Consider the following 20,314-nt stretch of genomic DNA (forward strand, 5'->3'; position numbering starts at 1 on the left):
TTCCTAAGGATGTTATTTCTGGCACTGACTTTATGCTTGATCTTGGAACAGCGTGTTCTAAAAATGTGGGAGTGATCGAGCGTTAGCTCAGGTACTCTTGAGCTGAAAGGATGTTCCAAGTGGTTTCCATTCCTGGATACTTGTAATTTCCTTGAAGAGTGGAAGAAAGCTCATAGTGTGCAGCCACCTTATACCATCTGTGCAGTTAAATCGGTATGAACAGACTGTGACTGACGGACTCCCCGAACAAGCAGAGTGTGCACAGATTTACCGGGTGATTCTTCCAATCCAGAAGCATATTTTGAAACTAGCTTCTAGTACGCGTAAGACAAAAATATTCCGACTAGCTTCAATTGAAACTGTGTTATGTTGTACCAATGAAATGTGAGTTCCATATAAATCTGACGTCTGCTATGTGAATCCTGTAGCCACGCCATTTTGAACATGTAGTGGTCAACTCGTCTTGTATTACATTATCATCGTCATCATCATAATCACCAGCACTCAATGTCTTGTCGATTTAGAGATAGTTCTCTTTATCTTGACCATTTGCTTGGAGTTACCGTACTTCGTTCCACTTTTTAATACAAATGTTCTGAACCTGCCTCTTGGCTTTTTCAGATTAATCCCTTTTTTGAGATGTTTTTTATGAAGCTGATTTGTCAAATTAAATGTCCAATTAATTAGTTTTTCTTCTGTGCATCATATTAATCTTTGTCCTTTCCTCTTTTATCTCTTTTAGTATTTCAAATAAATGGCTGCAGCTCCGTCATAAGTTGCGTTTTTATTTCTTGATGGTGACTAGTTTCGGACACCTGCGTCCATTTTCAAACCATCCGTACCATAAAGTGTGACAAATACAGGCGATAGCCCATATACAAAAACTGCCCCTGCCGTGTTTAAAGCGGCACCATGGCCGACTCAACAACACTAAAATACACCACATAGGATGGACATTAGAGAACATAGCATGTGTTCATTGGGATTGCTTTCAGTACTGGCTTTTCTCCATAGCCACATTTCTATTACTTTTCTATTTTTTTCTTTTTTGCCACATTCCACTCATTACAAGCATATTTAAAATGTTCGATGTAAATGTGTAGCTGAATTTCTTTCTTCTTCTTCTTGTTATTATTATTATACTGCCTTTTTACAGATTAGGCCTTTCGACGTGTTCTGGCCTCAGTTCCCTTTAACTGTCCGTCCTGTATCGCTCATTACTTTGGGTTAGTATTGTAAGTCCACCTTTGGAATCCTTGTTTCCTCCATACGTTCCAGATGTTTCTACCAGTTTTGTTTATGTTCTACTATTTTGTGATTTACCGGAGAAATATTCGGCTTATGCCTGATGTTTCCATTGGGAATCCTGCCCAAGTTAGTGCATCCTTTGACTGCTCGTAAAAATTTCGTTTCTGCCGCCTGAACACGGTTAAAATCTGTCCTCTTCAATACCCAGGATTCACTGCCAGACAGAAGAATAGGTACAGTCATCACCTTATGTAATTTAATTTTTGTGGCTCGTCGTGTATTTTTTAATGTTCTACTTATAGTGCCTCGTACTTTGATATCTCTGTAATTTGATACCTATATCCTTATCGTCGTTAAAGGTAATTAGCTCCCTAGGTAACTGAAGTGCTGAACTTGTTCCAATATTTAATCTTCGATTACAGTTTTGTTTCGTACTGACTACTTGCCATGGAATACCATTATCGAAGATTTATTTACTCCTCTCTTAAAATTACAGTCCTTTCCAGTTACGTTTAAAAGGTGGATTGATTCTTGTAGTTCATCTTTAGAATTTTCCGTTAATACAATGTCCTCAGCATATAACAGTGTGTTAAGGTACGTATGTGGCTCCCTTCTGGCTCTCTTTCTTTCCATTTCCGAATGGCATCATCTATATAAATATTAAAAAGAGTAGGCGATACAGTACACCCTTGTCTCTCACCTTAATTTATTAAAATCTTTTGCCCTGTGTAACTGGGGACGTCGAGTATAATATAAGTTTATTAAGTGATTTGCGTGTCCACATCTTGCCGTAATTTCCTACAGGCTCTCTCTGTCCACCCTAAAACGTCTTTTTCAAAATCCATAAAATGCAGATAGGCTGGTAACTTAAATTCTCTTCTTTTCTGTATTATTTGTCGCACAGTAAATAAATTATCACTGTGTCACCTTTCTCTTACGAAGCTGCTTTGTTCTTCTAGAAGTAACACTTCCGTAACAAACTATAACTTCTTATTGAACTAATCAGAATATATTTTGCGGGCAGTGTTGAACATACTGACACCTCTATAATTTGAAGTTTCGCTGCGATTCCCTCTTTTAAATAGTGCTGACAAATTTGCTGTAAGCCAATATTCTGGAATTCTAGTGTTTATCTAGCAGGTATTGATCAGACGTAAAATTCTCAACATAAGCAGTAATTCACCATTTTTAATCAGTCTCTTATTGATCCCGTCAGGTCTTCGACGTTTCTTGTATTTTTGATTCTTAATTACGTCTTCCATTTGTAAGGTAATTAAATCTGTGTTGACATAACAAGTTATATTTTCATAATGACCATTTACCTTTGGATTATGCCATAGACTCTTGTTCGCATAATGCTCTGCGATTGTTCTTACCCTATTACAGTTATGTATGCTACATGTTTCTCAGATCTGTTGAAGTGTCTTAACATTACGAAATCGAAGTCTTACATGCCATATACATCGCGATCTGTCTCTGCTAAAAATATAGCTAAACTATCTCAATGAACCTAGCATTGAATAGAATTTAAGGAGAAGGGATCTGCATAAACTGAAAGAACTAGAGGTTGTAGAGAGTTTCAGAGAAAGCATTAGGGAACGATTGACAGGACCAGGTTGAAGAAATACAGTAGAAGAAGAATGGGTAGCTTTGAGAAATGAAATAGTGAAGGCAGCAAAGGATTAAGTAGGTAAAAATGCGAGGGCTAGTAGAAATCCTTGGGTAACAGGAGATATATTGAATTTAATTGAGGAAAGAAGAAAATACAAAAATGCAGTAAATGAAGCAGGCAAAAAGGAATACAAACGTCTCAAAAATGAGATCGACAGGAAGTGCAAAATGGCTAAGCAGGGATGGCTAGAGGACAAATGTATCAACGTAGAGACATACAACACTAGAGGTAAGATAGATACTGCCTACAGGAAAATTAACGAGACCTTTGGAGAAAAGAGAAACACTTGTAAGAATATCTAGAGCTGAGATGTAAAATCACTACTAAGCAAAGAAGGGAAAGCAGAAAGCTAGAAGGAGTATATAGAGGGTTTATACAAGGGCGATGTTCTTGAGGGCAATATTATAGAAATGGAAGAGGATGTAGATGACGATGAAATAAGAGATACGATACTGAGTGAAGAATTTGACAGAGCACTGAAAGACTAAGGTCGGAACAAGGCCCCGGGATTAGACAATAATCCATTACAACTACTGATAGCCTTGGGAGAGCCAGCTCTGACAAAACTCTACCATCTGGTGAGCAAGATGCATGAGACAGGCGAAATACCCTTAGTTTTCAAGAAGAATATAATAATTACAATCCCAAAGAAAGCATGTGTTGACAGGCGTGAAAATTACCGAACTATTAGCTTAATAAGTCATGGCTGCAAAATACTGACGCTAATTCTTTGCAGACAAAAGGAAAAACTGGTAGAAGCCGTCCTCGTGCTAGTAGATCAGTTCGGATTCCGCAGAATTGTTGGAAGATGTGAGACAATACTGGGGGGCCTACGACTTATCTTAGAAGACAGATTAAGGAAAGGAGACAGGCTTGTAGCCTATCCCCAATGTTATTCAATCTGTTTATTGAGAAAGGAGTAGAGGAAGCAAAAGAAAAATTTGGAGTAGGAGTTAAAATCCACGGAGAAGAAATAAAAACTCTGAGGTTTGCTGATGATACTGTAATTCTGTCAGAGACAACAAAGGACCTGGAAGAGCAGTTGAACGGAATGGACAGCGTCTTGAAAGGAGGATATAAGATGAACATCAACAGAAGCAAAAAGAGGATAATGGAATGTAGTCTAATTAAATCAGGCGATGCTAAGAGAATTAGATTAGGAAATGAGGTACTTAAAGTAGTAGATGAGTTTTGTTATTTGGGTGATAAGAAAAGCATTTCTGAAGAAGAGAAATTTGTTAACATCGAGTATATATTTAAATCTTAGGAAGTCTTTTCTAAATGTATTTGTATGGAGTGTAGTCATGTATGGATGTGAAACGTGGACAATAAATAGTTTAGACAAGAAGAGAATAGAAGCTTTCAAAATGTGGTGCTACAGAAGAATGCTGAAGATTAGATGGGTAGAACACGTAAACACGTAACTAATGATGAGGTACCGAATAGAACTGGGGAGAAGAGGAATTTGTGGCACAACTTGACTAGAAGAAGGGATCGGTTGGCAGGACATGTTTTGAAGCGCCAAGGGATCACCAAGTATTGGAGGGCAGCGTGGAGGATAAAAATCATAGAGGGGGATCAAGAGATGAATACAAAAGCAGATTAAGAAAGATGTAGGGTGCAGTAGTTACTTGGAGATGAAGAAGCTCACACAAGACAGAGTAGCATGGAGGGCTGCTTCAAATCAGTCTCTGGACTGAAGACCACAACAACGACAATAGCAACAACCCATACTTCTTGTTCGTTTCATCCGTCATCAGTACTGTAATCTCTTTTGTGTTTATTTTCAGTTTTTGGTTGCTCAAGGCACCAGACAAAATTTTTAAACATACAGTCAATGGCTTTTCCGAATCTGCCAAGACTATTATATCATCAGCAAATCTAAAAAAAAATATTGTATTGGTTTACCACTAATTTTGATTTTATAAATAAATAAACATGGAGAGAGAAGACAGCGTTGTAGGACATCTAATTCAACCCCCTGGCGTTGATATATGTGTCTGCACTCTGCTTTTTGTATTGATCAACAACAGTTCTTCTTTATTTCTTCATTTAATTCCAGTTTTATTCAGTTATCCTATTCACCACAGTTTTACTTTCTAAATTATTAGCACACCTTTATAGCCTCCATGGTTCCTTTTCCTTTCCTAAATACATACTCGTCTTATCCTAGATGTTGGTTAATCTTAGTTTTAAACTGGACCGGCTAAAATACATGTTCGTTTGGAAGCTATAACTCGTGTGCACAAATATATAGTTGGAATTTAAAAAATTTTGAGATTTATTGGACTTTCTGCTTTAAATACATATATTTTGACATTGTTGTGTTAAATCTGAATCCATAGATAATAATTACCGCAGAAAAAATTGAAAAGGAGTTATCGTATTCAAAGCACTGCGGTAAGGAAACAAGTGATATTTCTGTTGAAATTTCTCTTACAGCCAATTTAAACGTAAATAAACACACAAAACACAAGAAAAAAGCAAAATTTAGCGTCCATAGCGGAGTACAGTGTGATACAAATTGAAATATGGATAGATACATAGCCCAACATTAGACTGGGTTCAAATGGTTCGAACGGCTCTGAGCACTATGGCACTATGGTACAGAACTTAGAACTACTTAAACCTAACTAACCTAAGGACATCACACACATCCATGCCCGAGGCAGAATTCGAACCTGCGACCGTAGCGGTCGCGCGGTTCCACATTGAAGCGCCTAGAACCCTCGGCCACTGCTGCCGGATCAACATTAGACTCACTGGAATCGTATGATCGGGTTGATTTCATGATTTACCTGCAGGAAAAGCCCCCATAACAACGCAGTGTGCGAAAATAATACAACAAACAGGTTATCTCAGTGATCAGCATATATCTCGTTGTCATCCTCTCATCTGCAGACTTTATAAATCATCTGCTGCAGACGTTTCTCCTCTTCACGATACATCAACACAAAATCGCGGAAACGCAGTATACAGAGAGAAATTGGGTGACAGCTAACTCATACGAAACAAAAGAGGTTAAGAAAGGTTTGGAAAGCGAGCATTTTTTCCAGTGGCACCGCTACTACCATCCCGCCAAAACTATTAAGCCTGTGGACTTGGCAGCCATTTGCGGAGCCGTAAAAATACGTTTGACACAACGACCATCTCGTGACGTAATATTCCGTCCGCCGCACATCCCCATTTACCCGAAGTGCAATAAAAAATGGTTCAAATGCCCCTGAGCACTATGCGACTTAACGTCTGAGGTCATCAGTCGCCTAGAACTTAGAACTAATTAAACCTAACTAACCCAAGGACATCACACACATCTATGCCCGAGGCAGGATTTGAATCTGCGACCGTAGCGGTCGCTCGGCTCCGAACTGTAGCGCATAGAACCGCGCGGCCACTCCGACCGGCGAAGTGCAGTAATATTAAGTCAGCTGCACGCTATGTGCTAATGTTAGCTTCTAATCTTTCTTGAACAGTATTGACTAGAATTTTTGTAGCGTGGTATAGTAATGCCAAGTTCTGTAATTTGAACGATCTTTTGCTTTTCCTTTCTCGTTGCAAACACGAGGCCGCATAATGAGCAGCGACTTCTGCCGGCTGCCTAGCGGTCAGGGGCCCCCACTTATCCCCGGCACGCGCCAGCGCTGACGAGTAAATAAGATTTCGCGCCTCGCCCACCCGCCTGATGCTGCAAACAAGCCGGTTCCGCTGTGACGCAGCGTCGCCCGTGACGTCACATTACACTCTCATTCTGTTCCGTCACATGGCCGGGGAAGAGATGCCGTGGGGGTACACTGGCTCACTATACTACTTAAGCACCAGTATGAGGTAACTACCCCAAGAATACTCACTAATAGAAAAAAGCAACAGTATAATTCTTACGAAACTCTTTTATATTTCTTTCACACACGCGAATCACAACCATTAACTATATATTCCAAGATATCGATGAGCCCACAAACAGCAATGAAAATGTAAAAGATTGGTTTGATGATAAGGATCATGTAAGGAGACATCTTTCTTTGCATTGGCGTTCACCGAACTTAAAGAACTGGCTGTGTTTCCACATCTATCAAGAAACGGGATGCTTCTGTCGGAAGCATTTTATAAATCCCGTTCTTCACCATTCAGAAGAAGCATCGATTTTTAGAAGGATTTGGGCTACTTCGGGTACCAAATGTGAGCCTGCATTATAGCAAGTGGGTATTAATATCGTTGTGCTCAACCCTTATAAACACACTAACACCACACACACACGGTTGCAACAGTCTCTGACTTCTGAATATCGGATTTGGGAATTAGTACATTTGCTAACCAAAAGGTAGGTGGATAGGAACATTTATTAAAAAAAAAAGACTATTCAACACTCAAGGGACGAGTTCATTTTCCCTGTAACATTCATAATTCTGTCATTTCATCTTCTCATTCACACAACGTTATCCTTATTTATTCTCGCCGCAATAACGTCAACTCAGCAACCTTTATTCGAGATCCTATGGAGCTGTGGTTCGCCCCTGCATAAGAAGTAGGAGTCATCATGTAATTGTAATTGACTTGTGACACACTTATGTGTCTTTGATGTAATAATTACAGTTGACTTAATATTTAAGTTGATGATTTCTGGTTCCTTCTGGTTTTCTCAGTTTTTGTGAGTCTGACAGAAGGATCATGGATGGTATTAGCGCATATACGAGTAAAATACGTAGAAGCCTGGAAAGAAACATGCTAGAAGCTAGATATATGTAACGATGTTTACGCCGATGTACTACATTAGAGCATAGGGATTAAACTACTGCGATAAACTCTTACAGAAAATAAAAGAATACTGCCAAAAGAAACCCGTTCAAAAACCAAAGTATTTTTGTAACATTTCTAGCATACTCTCCTATAGAACAAAGCAACAATATAATTATTAGGAAACACATATTTTCTCCTCATAATACCTGTCACAAATGATAATTATAAAATAAAAAAATTCAAATCGGCCGTGTTCCTTAACATGAATCAAAGTGAGTTTGCCTCTGAGTTAGGGAAACCGTGGGACACCTAAATCTGTCCGGGTGAACGTCGTTTCGGATGGGATTTTGGTGTGCCATCTCAGTTGCAGCAGTAAGGTAACTGTTTCTTTTTTTTTCAGGTCAGATCATCGATTTGGCTCTAGTTTTTCGGCATTCGGGTGTAAACAACTCTTTAAAAATACACTGCCGGAAAAAAATTAACACCTTCAAGGATTGTGTTCAGATGCACGAGGGGTATAATATATGAGGGCTTATATAGTTGGTGATCCATTTGTCAGGAAGCTTGTCTGTGCATCCTCTGTGTTGAGTATGCAGGCAGTAACTGTGCTGAGTTTAGAGGTGAACAGTGCGCGCAACATTCATTCTAGGGTACAACCATGCCTACCGACGAATACCACTCCTGTTGACCAGTTTCAACCTTCTGAACTGGGTCGCTGCGTAGGCCTGCTGGAAGCTGGATGGAAGTATCGACGGATTCTTGCACATGTTGGGTACATTGTTCAAAAAATGGTTCAAATGGCTCTGAGCATTATGGGACTCAACTGCTGAGGTCATTAGTCCCCTAGAACTTAGAACTAGTTAAACCTAACTAACCTAAGGACATCACAAACATCCATGCCCGAGGCAGGATTCGAACCTGCGACCGTAGCGATCTTGCGGTTCCAGACTGCAGCGCCTTTAACCGCACGGCCACTTCGGCCGGCGGGTACATTGTGTCGGTGGTGTATCGCTCCTTTCAACAGTGGGTTTTGGAACATTCCCACGCCTGTAAACCAGATTTTGGCGTCCGCGGCGTACAGATACATATCAAGATCGATGCATTGTGCGGGAAATGGTGGCCGAACGAACACTGTCCACGAACGAAATCGGGGCACATGTTGCACCTTATGGGTCATTAGGGATCGTTGGAAACCATCTGCTTGAAGCAGGAATAAGCTCACATGCGTCTCTGGCAAGGGTGCAATTGACTCCCCGACAACACCAAGCGTGACTACTTTGTTGTCGTGAAAGAACTGACTGGTGATTAGGATGGTGACCTGTTGTCTTTCAGCGATGAGAGTACGTCCTGTTTGTATGCGTATGGAGCAGACGTGTTGAGTCGCCTGTTCAAGAGAGCTGCCTATTTCGGGGTGAATTCATCAACGATATACACTATGTGATCAAAAGTATCCGGACACCCCAAAAACATACGTTTTCCATATTAGGTGCATTGTGCTGCCACCTACTGCCAGGTACTCCGTATCAGCAACCACAGTAGTCATTAGACATAGTGAGAGAGCAGAATGGGGCGCTCCACGGAACTCACGGACTTCTATCGTGGTCAGGTGATCGGGTGTCACTTGTGTCATACGTCTGTAAGCGAGATTTCCACACTCCTAAACATCCCTAGTAGGTCCACTGTTACCGATGTGATAGTGAAGTGGAAACGTGAAGTGACACGTACAGCACAAAAGCGTACAGGGCGACCTCGTCTATTGATTGACAGAGACGGCCGACAGTTGAAGAGGGTCGTAATGTATAATAGGCAGACATCAATCCAGACCATCACACAGGAATTCGAAACTGCATCACGATCCACTGAAAGTACTATGACAGTTAGGTGGGAGGTGAGAAAACTTGGATTTCATGGTCGAGTGGCTGCTCATAACCCCAAATCACGCCGGTAAATGCCAAACGACGCCTCGCTTGGTGTAAAGAGCGTAAATATTGGACGATTGAACAGTGGAAAAACGTTGTGTGGAGTGACGAATCACGGTACACAATGTAGCGATTCGAAGGTAGGGTGTGAGTATGGCGAATGCTCGATGAACGTCATCTTCCAGCTTATGTAGTGCCAACAGTAAAATTCAGAGGCGGTAGTGTTATGGTGTGGTCCTGTTTTTCATGGAGGGGACTTGCACTCCTTGTTGTTTTGCATGGCACTATCAAAGCACAGACCTGCATTAGTGTTTTAAGTACCTTCCTGCTTCACACTGTTGAAGAGCAATTTGGGGATGGGATTGCATCTTTCAACACGATCGAGCACCTGTTCGTAATGCATGGCCTGTGGTGGAGTCGTTACACGCCAATAACATGCCTGTAATGGACTGGCCCGCACAGAGTCCTGACTTGGATCCTATAGAACACCTTTGGGGTGTTTTGGAACGCCGACTTCGTGCCAGACCCACCGACCGACATCGATACCTCTCCTCGGTGCAACACTCCGTGAAGAATGGGCTACCAATCGCCAAGAAACCTTCCAGCACTTGCGAGATCGGAAGCTGTCATCAAGGCTAAAGGTGGGTCAACATCATATCGAATTTCAGCATTGCCGAGGAGGGCACCACGAATTTGTAAGTCATTTTCAGCGAGGTGTCTGGATATTTTTGAACACATAGTGTACATCCCAGGCTTCATGGTGTGGGTACCATCAGTTACGACCCATGGTCACGATGTTTCTGCAGGATGAAGTAACCAGTGCCATTACATTGCAGAGGCTGTCAACACCTTACCAGTGCCATTTCTTCGTCAGCAAGATGATATGCTTTTTCAGCAGGACAGTGCATGTCCACATACTACAGCCACGGCGCAACGTGCTCTTCGTGGTATATAATGACTGCCCTGGGTAGCAAGATCACTAGATCACTCGCCAATTGGAAACGTAAGGATCATGGTGAAGTAGGTACCTACTGGTTCTTCAGGGTCTGCAAGAATCATTGCCCAGTTGCTGCAAAAGGCACACGATACTTGGGATAATCTATTGCAGGAAGCCATTTGTCACCTTTCATTGTTCCTTTCTTTTTCCGTGTGGATCGTCTAACGACTTCGCGCCAATTTCTGTGGTTTCTCCTACGTTCTTCTTTCTGCTTCCTCCAGTATTCTTTCATCTTATCACTTGGTATCCTTTTTCTCTCCTCAGACCTTTTTCACTCTGTCTTCTTCTGCCTCCTGCCTTGGAATCATTCCATTTTTAATCCTTTCTTTTCCAAAACCTCTCTTTCTGTTGCATCTTTTTTACTTGTGTTGTTTCTTTCCAAATTTTCCTTAACTTCGTGAATCCAGTCTATCGTTGACTTCTTGTCCCAAAGACATTTAAAAAACTGTTTGGTTAACCTGTTGCCGTTCATTATGATTGAACGTCCAAAAAATAACAGCCGCCTCTTCCATAGCGTTTTAATTGTGTTTTCTATGTTGCGATATAGTTCTTCGTTACTTCTTAATTTCCATACCTCTGTATTTCTTTGCAGACCGAATAATTTTTCGGATGATTCTTCTTTCTAGGACTTCAAGTTTGCGTATTTTGTAAGTCAATACTAAACATTCATTTGCATAAAGCCGTCCTGGTATTGCTGTTGTGTTCTTGTGCTGCATTTTCAAATTTTTAGACAGTGACCTTTTGTTGTGAATTTTCCTGGTTAAACCATATGGTCTCTCCATTTTACGTACTTTTTCTTCAACAGCGAACTTTTCTAAGCCTTTTCTTGAATCATTTCTCCCTAGTATTTAAATTTATGAACCCTCTTTATCTGCCCAGTACCTCAGTTACTAGGATTTCTGGAGCATTTTTTGTTTTTCATAATTTTTTTTCCTACAGAAATTCTTAAAACAGCTTTGGGCTATTTCTTCTAAAAGATTGAGTTGTATTTTGTTAGCTTTACAGAAAGAACGACAAAATCATCCGCAAGTGCTAGACAGTGAATTTCAATATGTTTGCTCTTAGGCCCCAGTCTTATTGGTTACAGCTTATGTTCTTCTAGTTTTTATTTCCATTGTCTTGCTATTTTCTCTAGGATGCAGTTGAAGAGGAATGGAGACAGGCCATCACTATGCCTTACACCTGTTTTTGTTTTTGATTTGATGTCTGTAAGCGTTTGACGCATAAGGTTTGCTAGTTTTCATTTATTGCCCAATTATCGGATCACTTTATCTCGTGTTAATCGAATCAAATCCTTTTTGTAATCTATAAATGTTACAACCGTTTCTTTAGAGTTCGTACGTCTGTGACAGATTATGGACTTAATATTGAAAATGTTTTGAGCAAGATCTGCCTTTTTAAATCAACTCTGATATTCTCCCAAAAAGCTAACAAGTGTTGATTCTACATTGTTTAGTAATGTTGTTGAAAATATTTTATAACCCACTGGCAATAGAGATATACCTCTGCAGTTATTTACTTCATGATTATATATGAAGTCTTCACGGGTTCAGCCGAGTAGCGAAGATGATGGAGACGCATTCCATCGAAACGTTGCTACGAGACGACGACGCTACTCGGCTGACAACCCTTGCAGACTTCATATATGAAATTCACCGAGAAAGCCTGCACTCACATATACTTCACGATTATCTCCTTCCTTGTGCAAATGATGGAAAAGAGCCGCTTTCCAGTCTTCTGGAATCTTTTCAGTTTCCCATGTTTCTTCAAACATAATCTGAAGGTTAATTATAATTTTTGGTTGAGAGCATTTTATACGTTCAGCTGTAATACAGTATTCTCCACTGGCTTTGTTGTTTTTCAGGGTATTTATTGATTTTTTAATCTCTTCAGCTGTATGTGGTGGATTTGCTTCTGTGTTTTCATGAAGATGTGGAAATTCTAGCTTATAGTTCGGTTCTTCACAGTTTAAGACCGAGAGAGGTGACGCAGTAGTTAGCACACTGAACTCGCATCCGGGAGGACGGCGGTTCAATCCCGCGTCCGGTTATCCTGATTTACGTTTTCCGTGATTTCCCTAAATCGCTTTAGGCAAATGCCGGGATGATTCCTTTGACAGGACGCGGCTGACTTCCTTCCCCATCCTTCCCTAATCCAATGAGACCGATGACTTCGCTGTTTAGTCTCTTCCCCCAAATCAATCCAATACAATCCACGGTTCAAGAGTAAATCAGTGTACTTTCTTGGTATTTCACAATTCTGGGTACTGCTTAGGCATATTTTCCCATTTCATCTCTGAAGCAAATACTTGGAGCTTGGTAGCCCATAAGATGATTTTTAAACATCTGTTGGAATTTACGGAAGTTATTTTTAACAAAGCTGTTTTGTATGTCAAGAAGTTGTAACTTCTCGAAAGATCGTTTAGCATTCTTTATTATTTTTGCTGTTTCTTTCTTTTGCATTTCAATTCAAGGTTCTCAGTCTTCTCAAAATATTACCATTTTTTCCACTGTTTTGTTCTTTCTGCAACTGCTTTTTTACAGATTTCATTCCATCAGACAGGATTGTAGCCTCTCCCCGATGTTATTCAATCTGTATATTGAGCAGGCACTGAATGAAACAAAAGAAAAGTTCGGAGTAGGTATTAATATCCATGGAGAAGAAATAAAAACTTTGAGGTTCGCCGATGACATTGTAATTCTGTCAGAGACAGCAAAGGACTTGGAAGAGCAGTTGAACGGAATGGATGTTGTCTTGAAGGGAGGATGTAAGATGAACATCAACAAAAGCAAAACGAGGATAATGGAATGTAGTCGAATTAAATCGGGTGATGCTGAGGGAATTAGATTAGGAAATGAGACACTTAAAGTAGTAAAGGAGTTTTCCTATTTGGGGAGCAAAATAACTGATGATGGTCGAAGTAGAGAGGATATAAAATGTAGACTGGCAATGGCAAGGAAAGCGTTTCTGAAGAAGAGAAATTTGTTAACATCGAGTATAGATTTAAGTATCAGGAAGTCATTTCTGAAAGTATTTGTTTGGAGTGTAGCCATGTATGGAAGTGAAACATGGACGATAAATAGTTTAGACAAGAAGAGAATAGAAGCTTTCGAAAGGTGGTGCTACAGAAGAATGCTGAAGATTAGATGGGTAGATCACATAACTAATGAGGAGGTGTTGGATAGGATTGGGGAGAAGAGAAGTTTGTAGCACAACTTGACTAGAAGAAGGGATCGGTTGGTAGGACATGTTCTGAGGCATCAAGGGATCACCAGTTTAGTATTGGAGGGCAGCGTGGAGGGTAAAAATCGTAGAGGGAGACCAAGAGATGAATACACCATGCAGATTCAGAAGGATGTAGGTTGCAGTAGGTACTGGGAGATGAAGAAGCTTGCACAGGATACAGTAGCATGGTGAGCTGCATCAAATCAGGCTCAGGACTGAAGACCACAACAACAACATACTCCTACTAGTTAAAAAAATGATCTATTGCTTGAAGGTATTGCCTTTTTTCGGCATTGTAGTTAGGTATCTGCCAATGATGGTTCAAATTATCGAACCTTGGCATTACTAAGCCATGCTTTGAAGATCCTGCTCGGAATTTTTAAAGAAAGGTTAAAGGCTAAGATTAACCGACAGATAGAAGATCAGCTGACATTTAGCAAAGGAGACGGAGACAGGGAAACTATAATGGCGCTACGAATGATTCAGAAACAGGAATGAGATGAATAGGAAAATGTATACCGCACTTGTTGACCTAAAGAAGACTTTAATGGAGTGGAGTGCAAGATACCGATTGTAGAAGAGAATAAAACTGAAATAGAAAAACAAGAGATAGTCAGTCTATATAAAGGAGAAAGAGGAGAACATCAGCACAGAGACAGTAAGGGGAGTGCCGCGTATGCAAGAACTCTGTATTGCAGATATCAACAGCAAGAAAAGGTTGTAATGTGCAAAATTCTACGTCAGAAATTACCTGGAGTGGTGGAATATTTAACTGGGATAGAAACTAAAATAAATGTCTACATATCAGATGGTAAGATGAATGAATGGAATTAACCTGACGAAGGCTATTGAAAGAAATATGTTCAGACCACAGCGTATAAATTTCGGATAGCGTAGGGGAACGCGAATGGATGGGCGTTGTCACTAGGTGAAGTGAATTCACTTTTAATGAAGATCATATTTTACGGTAGATCATCACCGTCAGACAGTAAAGGCAAAATCCTTGTAGGTGTAGGCTCCTTCTCTGCCTCTGTACTGTAGTTAACTCAATTGGTAAAACGGATGTTCTGGGGCTGCATCTTGATATTTTTTCCAGTTTTCCTTTACAGGGTGTCTGAAGCTATTATATCAAATGAAATATCCAGTTAGTTTAGTTTCTCTTTTCTGTAACATCTTAATTTTCGTCCTTTTTCTTTAATTTCCTATAGCATATGTTCACTGGCTTTTCTGCATGTTCACATCTCAGTTGCTTCTAATCTCTTCTTTTCTGATTTGCCAGCCTTTCACGTTCACAGCCCTAGCTTAAAATGCCCCAAATAACTGACATGTTGAATTTCTTTCTTGTTTCTATACTAAACTATTTGCTTCCTAATAAATTACTGTTAATTTTGGAGCATTGTTTGGTCGTTCCACTTCTTCTTTTAATATTCGTTATACTTCTGTTGTAATCTGTTATTATACTTTCCAGGTACAAAAATTCATTTATTTGCATTAGTATTGTGTTTCCTGTGTTACTGTTTACCCTTACTTGTCTACTCACTTTATCTATCATCATTATTATAGTCTTGGCCGTGTCTATTTTGAGTTAGTGGTTTTCAATGGGCCGGTTTCTTCTTTTCTGTTAAAATTGTTTCCATGAAAGTTTCCGAAACTACATATTTTCTACAGTTGTCCACAGCTATATAAAGAAGCCATCAGAAAACATAAATATGGAGAAAATTTTAACAGAAAAGAAGCCAAGAAACTTAGTGATATACGGGCAGTAGCTCTATAAGGTTGACAGATGTTTCTATCTTTGACAAGCAACGATTCGACAGTTAAGTTTTATTTTCATCTTGTGATTGAAGCTCACTCTTCTTATCCGTTATTGCTTACAAATAAATTTGTACTGAGGTATGTCCCACCTTGAGCAAACACAGTCTTTTTCTTCTTTTTAGCCAGACATGTTTCACCAAAATCTCAGCATCATCAGATAATTTTTTATTTTTTTCCATTAAATAAAAGGAAAATCATTCTCCACTATCTGTATATTTATAATTACAGTTTAAGGAGAAGTATTCACAAACCGTAAAGCAGGCGAAATATTTTACATACACCTTGTTAGCGCTTGATGTGGTTTTTGTGGCTTTCTCTATTTTGCGTTATAGCTCTTCTTCTCTCCTAGTTTGACATGTGCAAACACAAGAACTTAATGTAGAAGAGTTATTTACATAAAAAAATTACGGCTGGAAATGTTAGACTATGATTAACATTGTTTTACTTTATGTAGTAGATTGTGTTTGTGTGTGTGTGTGTGTGTGTGTGTGTGTGTGTGTGTGTGTGTGTATGCAATATCTTTGTAATTACTTTTTCAGGTTTCCCCGTTATCTTCGCTGTGAAACTGTGCTTTTCAACTTTCACTTTGGCACTGTTTACAAACAACGAAAAAAAGATAGCTAGCAGTTGAATGTGTTCTGGGTGGGAGTTTTAAATCTTGTTTTGCCATTATTATTTGGGAGTCGTATCAGACACTGCGTGTGTGTTTTTATAAGTATTAGTCGTCTTATAGTTTTTTGATATCAGAGAACAGAGCGCCACTGCCGAGAGCTGTGTATTTGTTTATTATTTCTTTTCCATCTACTATGGCTTTCTGTATCTGGTAGTGTTTCTCAGTTATTAGTTTCTGTGTGTGTGTGTGTGGGGGGGGGGGGGTCTGTAGCTGAATTTGACAATTTTTAGGTCGGTGTTGATTCCTGTTGCACTGTGATCCATGGCCCTGCGAATATAGGCTATTTTCAGTCCGTCTATTCTGAGTATGTCGCGTGACCTGTGAACTGTTTTGTTAAGTGAGAATGTACCATTTGCCTGTTGTTATGGTTGCTTCTAGTAAATATGTATTTGTGTTCCGTACATTTGTGCTCCATGTGCCTATGTTTTCATGTCGATGAGGATCATTTTCTTTTTATGTGCTATGTGTCCCTTTTAATTTGGTTTTGCTTTGTGATTAAGTTCCTCTATAACGTTTGTATCATATTAGTTCTCTATAGCTGTAAGTTTGATTTTCTGTGGTTCATTTTTGTATTTGTCTTCAGTGCATGGAGTTTTATTCATTCTGTGGAGCATGTGTTGCAAATTCTGTGGGTAATAGGTTGGTTTGAGTTTTGGTGTAAGCTGTACTAGCGGTGGTGTGTCCTGGATACGGAAAATGTATGTTCGTTGTTGTGAGGTCAAGAAATTTAACTTTTTGTTATTTTTAGTTTCTATGGTGAGTTTTGTTTTTGGATAGATTGCGTTTGGGCCACCGTGTAGTTGCTGGGCGCGATGCTGTTTCATCTAGAAGGCATATGATGTCATCCACATATTGATGCCTATATACTATCCTGCATTAGTTGGCTGTTGCTATGGGTTCGACTATTTTTTCTCAACGTGATTGGAGAAGACACCAGCTAGAAGTACACTAATTGGTGACACCATGGGGAATCTATCTTCTCGTGAGTGCAACTGGTTGCCATATGAGAAACCATTTCACTTGTGATTAATTTTGGAATGTTCTTTATTTCTTCAATGTGGGGTTTGACAAAGTCTTTGCTATTGTTGTAATTTGTGTTTGGTGATGTTGATGGTCTCTGTGGAGCGGATATTGGTATACTTTGATTTGATGTTGATGATGCGAATGTGGCTGTTGTGGATATGTTGATTCTAATCCAGTGTATCAGCTTTTCAGTGTTGTGTACACTTTTGTTGTTTGCGTGTACACAAATGTATGTGTATGTTTATCTCGCTAAGTAATATGAAGGTGCACTTCAAAATTTTCAAACAGGTCATGTTAATTTTTCTTGCTAGTAGATTTTTGGTAGGCTGTTTAATTTGAGAGCCTTCAGGTTATCTTGATTGCGTCATTTTTTTTATGAATATTGGTGAGATGGTTTCCAGAACTATCTACGTACTTTTCTGGTATCTTTGTGTTGGATCACTGGTTAGCATTATCATGTCGTTGCTTCCTAGAAATTTTATGGTTTTATTTTTGTATTCTTCCTGTTTCATTAACACCATGGTTGTCTGCTTTTGTGATGAGAGCCCTGTTTCTAAGTTTATTCATTATCCTTTTGGACGTTTATTCATCTTCACTCTTTTTTCCAACAACATGTTACTTTTGTTTTCCTTTATTATGCATCTAATTTCTTCTACAGTTAACTCTCTTGTCAGACCTGCATTAAAGTTTGAGTTACTGCTATTTTCTTGTTGCTTTATTACGTATTCACTTTCTGTGATGTGTATTCTATGTAATATACGGGATGATTACAATTGAAGTTAAACTTTCAAAACGTTGTAGAAATAACACCACTGGTCAGAATGACGTGCAATTGCAACGGAATATTATCGAAGAAGGGGGAAAACGTATGACAGAAGAAAAATAAATAGTTATAAAATGTAGCAATAGATGGCCCTATAAGCATCATAATTTAATAGTGGTCGACTACAAATAACAAATGAATCATTCAAAAATGCCTATGTGTATGTTTGACTTTAAACAAACCTTGCTACTGAGTATGCATGGATGTACAGGTGTGAAACGGTTTGTTACGTAAGCCCATCCATCACGGCAGGGGTCGTAAAACACATCGGATGGGAAGTCAAAAGAAACCATTTTTCAGTAAGACACGTCGGCAGTGGCATAGAAGTAGCAGAAAGTCGAAGTTGTGAGCATGGTGGTACTTGTAGTAACGTCACGTCAGTTGACAAGGATATGGGAGTACCATCTTTTACTCAGTGACCAACTAACTGTTCATTACTGTGTTCTTGATTCTGTATTAACGTCACTAGGAGTTGTTAGTATGACAAAATGGCTCCGAAACCTGTTCCCCACAAACTGGTGTGTCATATTTTTCGTCTGCAATAAAAATTTAGTTGATTGCATTCAGTGGTAACACGTAGTTTTGTGTTGTATTGTGAACTAACGGATTTGTATACTTCCTCTGCGCAGGCTGCTTGTAAATGCAAATATAAATGCCGTAGTTTTGAAGGGCGTGACATACAGAAGTTGCATTCAGAGTTTTGGAAATAAAATTGGATAAGTGAAGGGAATTTTCATTTTGGTTTAATCTGCATAGAGCAGATAAAACAAAAAAGCTGCATAATATCGACGATCCTGCTTTGAGCAGAAGACAACTATCTGTCACTATCTCTGACTATGCCTATGTGGTGTGACTATTGCACCAGCTAAAACCAAAATTGGATGTGTTCAAAGGCTTTAATCAGTGGTAAACAATATAGTTGATATCATTTTGCACTTTGAAATTTCTAGTATCAGGGCATTCATACAGGGTGACAATTATTGAACTATATAAAATAAAATCATTATAACTTGTGAACGGTTTGCGATAGCACGTTCAAATTGCACGGTTGGCGGCGGGCCACGATGGGAATTAGTATGCGCATGCGCACAAGCCTTATTGTTGTCGGCCATTTGCACGCGAAAATAAGCACAATTGGCGCATTTGGGGGACTGAGAACCCGCATTTCATGATCGAGAAGTCTCTTCATCCTCTACAGGTGACCGTGTGATGTGCAATGTCTAATCACGGATAGGTCAGTGCGATATTCCTTGATGGCACGGTCACTACCGGAGGTTAGTGAAGTTTTTGGAAGATGATTTCGTCCCTATTATCCAAAGTGACCCCGATATCGATAAGATGTGGTTCATGCAAGACGGAGCTCGACCCCATCGAAGCAGGAGAGTGATGTCCTGGAGGAATATATTGGGGACCGCATTCTGGCTGTGGGGTACCCAGAGACTACTGGAGTGGGTGTCGATTGACCACCATATCCTTCGGATCCTAACACATGCGACTCCTTTTTATGGGGCTATATTAAAGTCAAGGTGCACGGCAATAACCCCAAAAACATTGCTGAGCTGAAAACAGCCACTCAGGAGGTCATCGACAGCATCGATGTTCCGACACTTCAGCGATTCATGCAGAATTTCGCTATTCGTCTGCGTACATCATCGCCAATGACTGCAGGAATATCGAACATGTAACCTAAATACGAATATCTGCAGTGACGTTTACATGTCGAATAAAGTTTGTGCATGCTGTAGTTTGTAGCTAATTTATATTTCTTTCCTATAGTTCAATAATAGTTACCTTGTACATGCTTTGTGACCGAGATTTCGGCATAATAGAGAAGAGAAAGAAGGTTTCACAACCAGTGACACCTGAGAAAATAGCTAATATGATTAGAGAAGCAAAGAATGTACAAACATTCGATGTTGTTAAGGTGACGGAAGAAGATTTCTATGATTTTTGCATTGGTATGAAATACGGTAGTGTATACAAAAGCAGTGAAGATCAGTTCTGCTTCTGAGATTAGAACTGTGAGGGATAAGATGCTCATCACAGAAGTAAAAGTTTCGTTCAATGAAATGGAAACGTGGTGGGAGTACAAAATTTTGAAAAAGGGTAAATAATGTCAAGAACATCTCTGCAGTTCATTCTCTACCGCCAGATGTACGAAAACCAATCATTACTGATGCTAAAA

This window comes from Schistocerca piceifrons, chromosome 2, assembly GCF_021461385.2.
Source record: "Schistocerca piceifrons isolate TAMUIC-IGC-003096 chromosome 2, iqSchPice1.1, whole genome shotgun sequence".
Lineage (NCBI taxonomy): Eukaryota > Metazoa > Arthropoda > Insecta > Orthoptera > Acrididae > Schistocerca > Schistocerca piceifrons.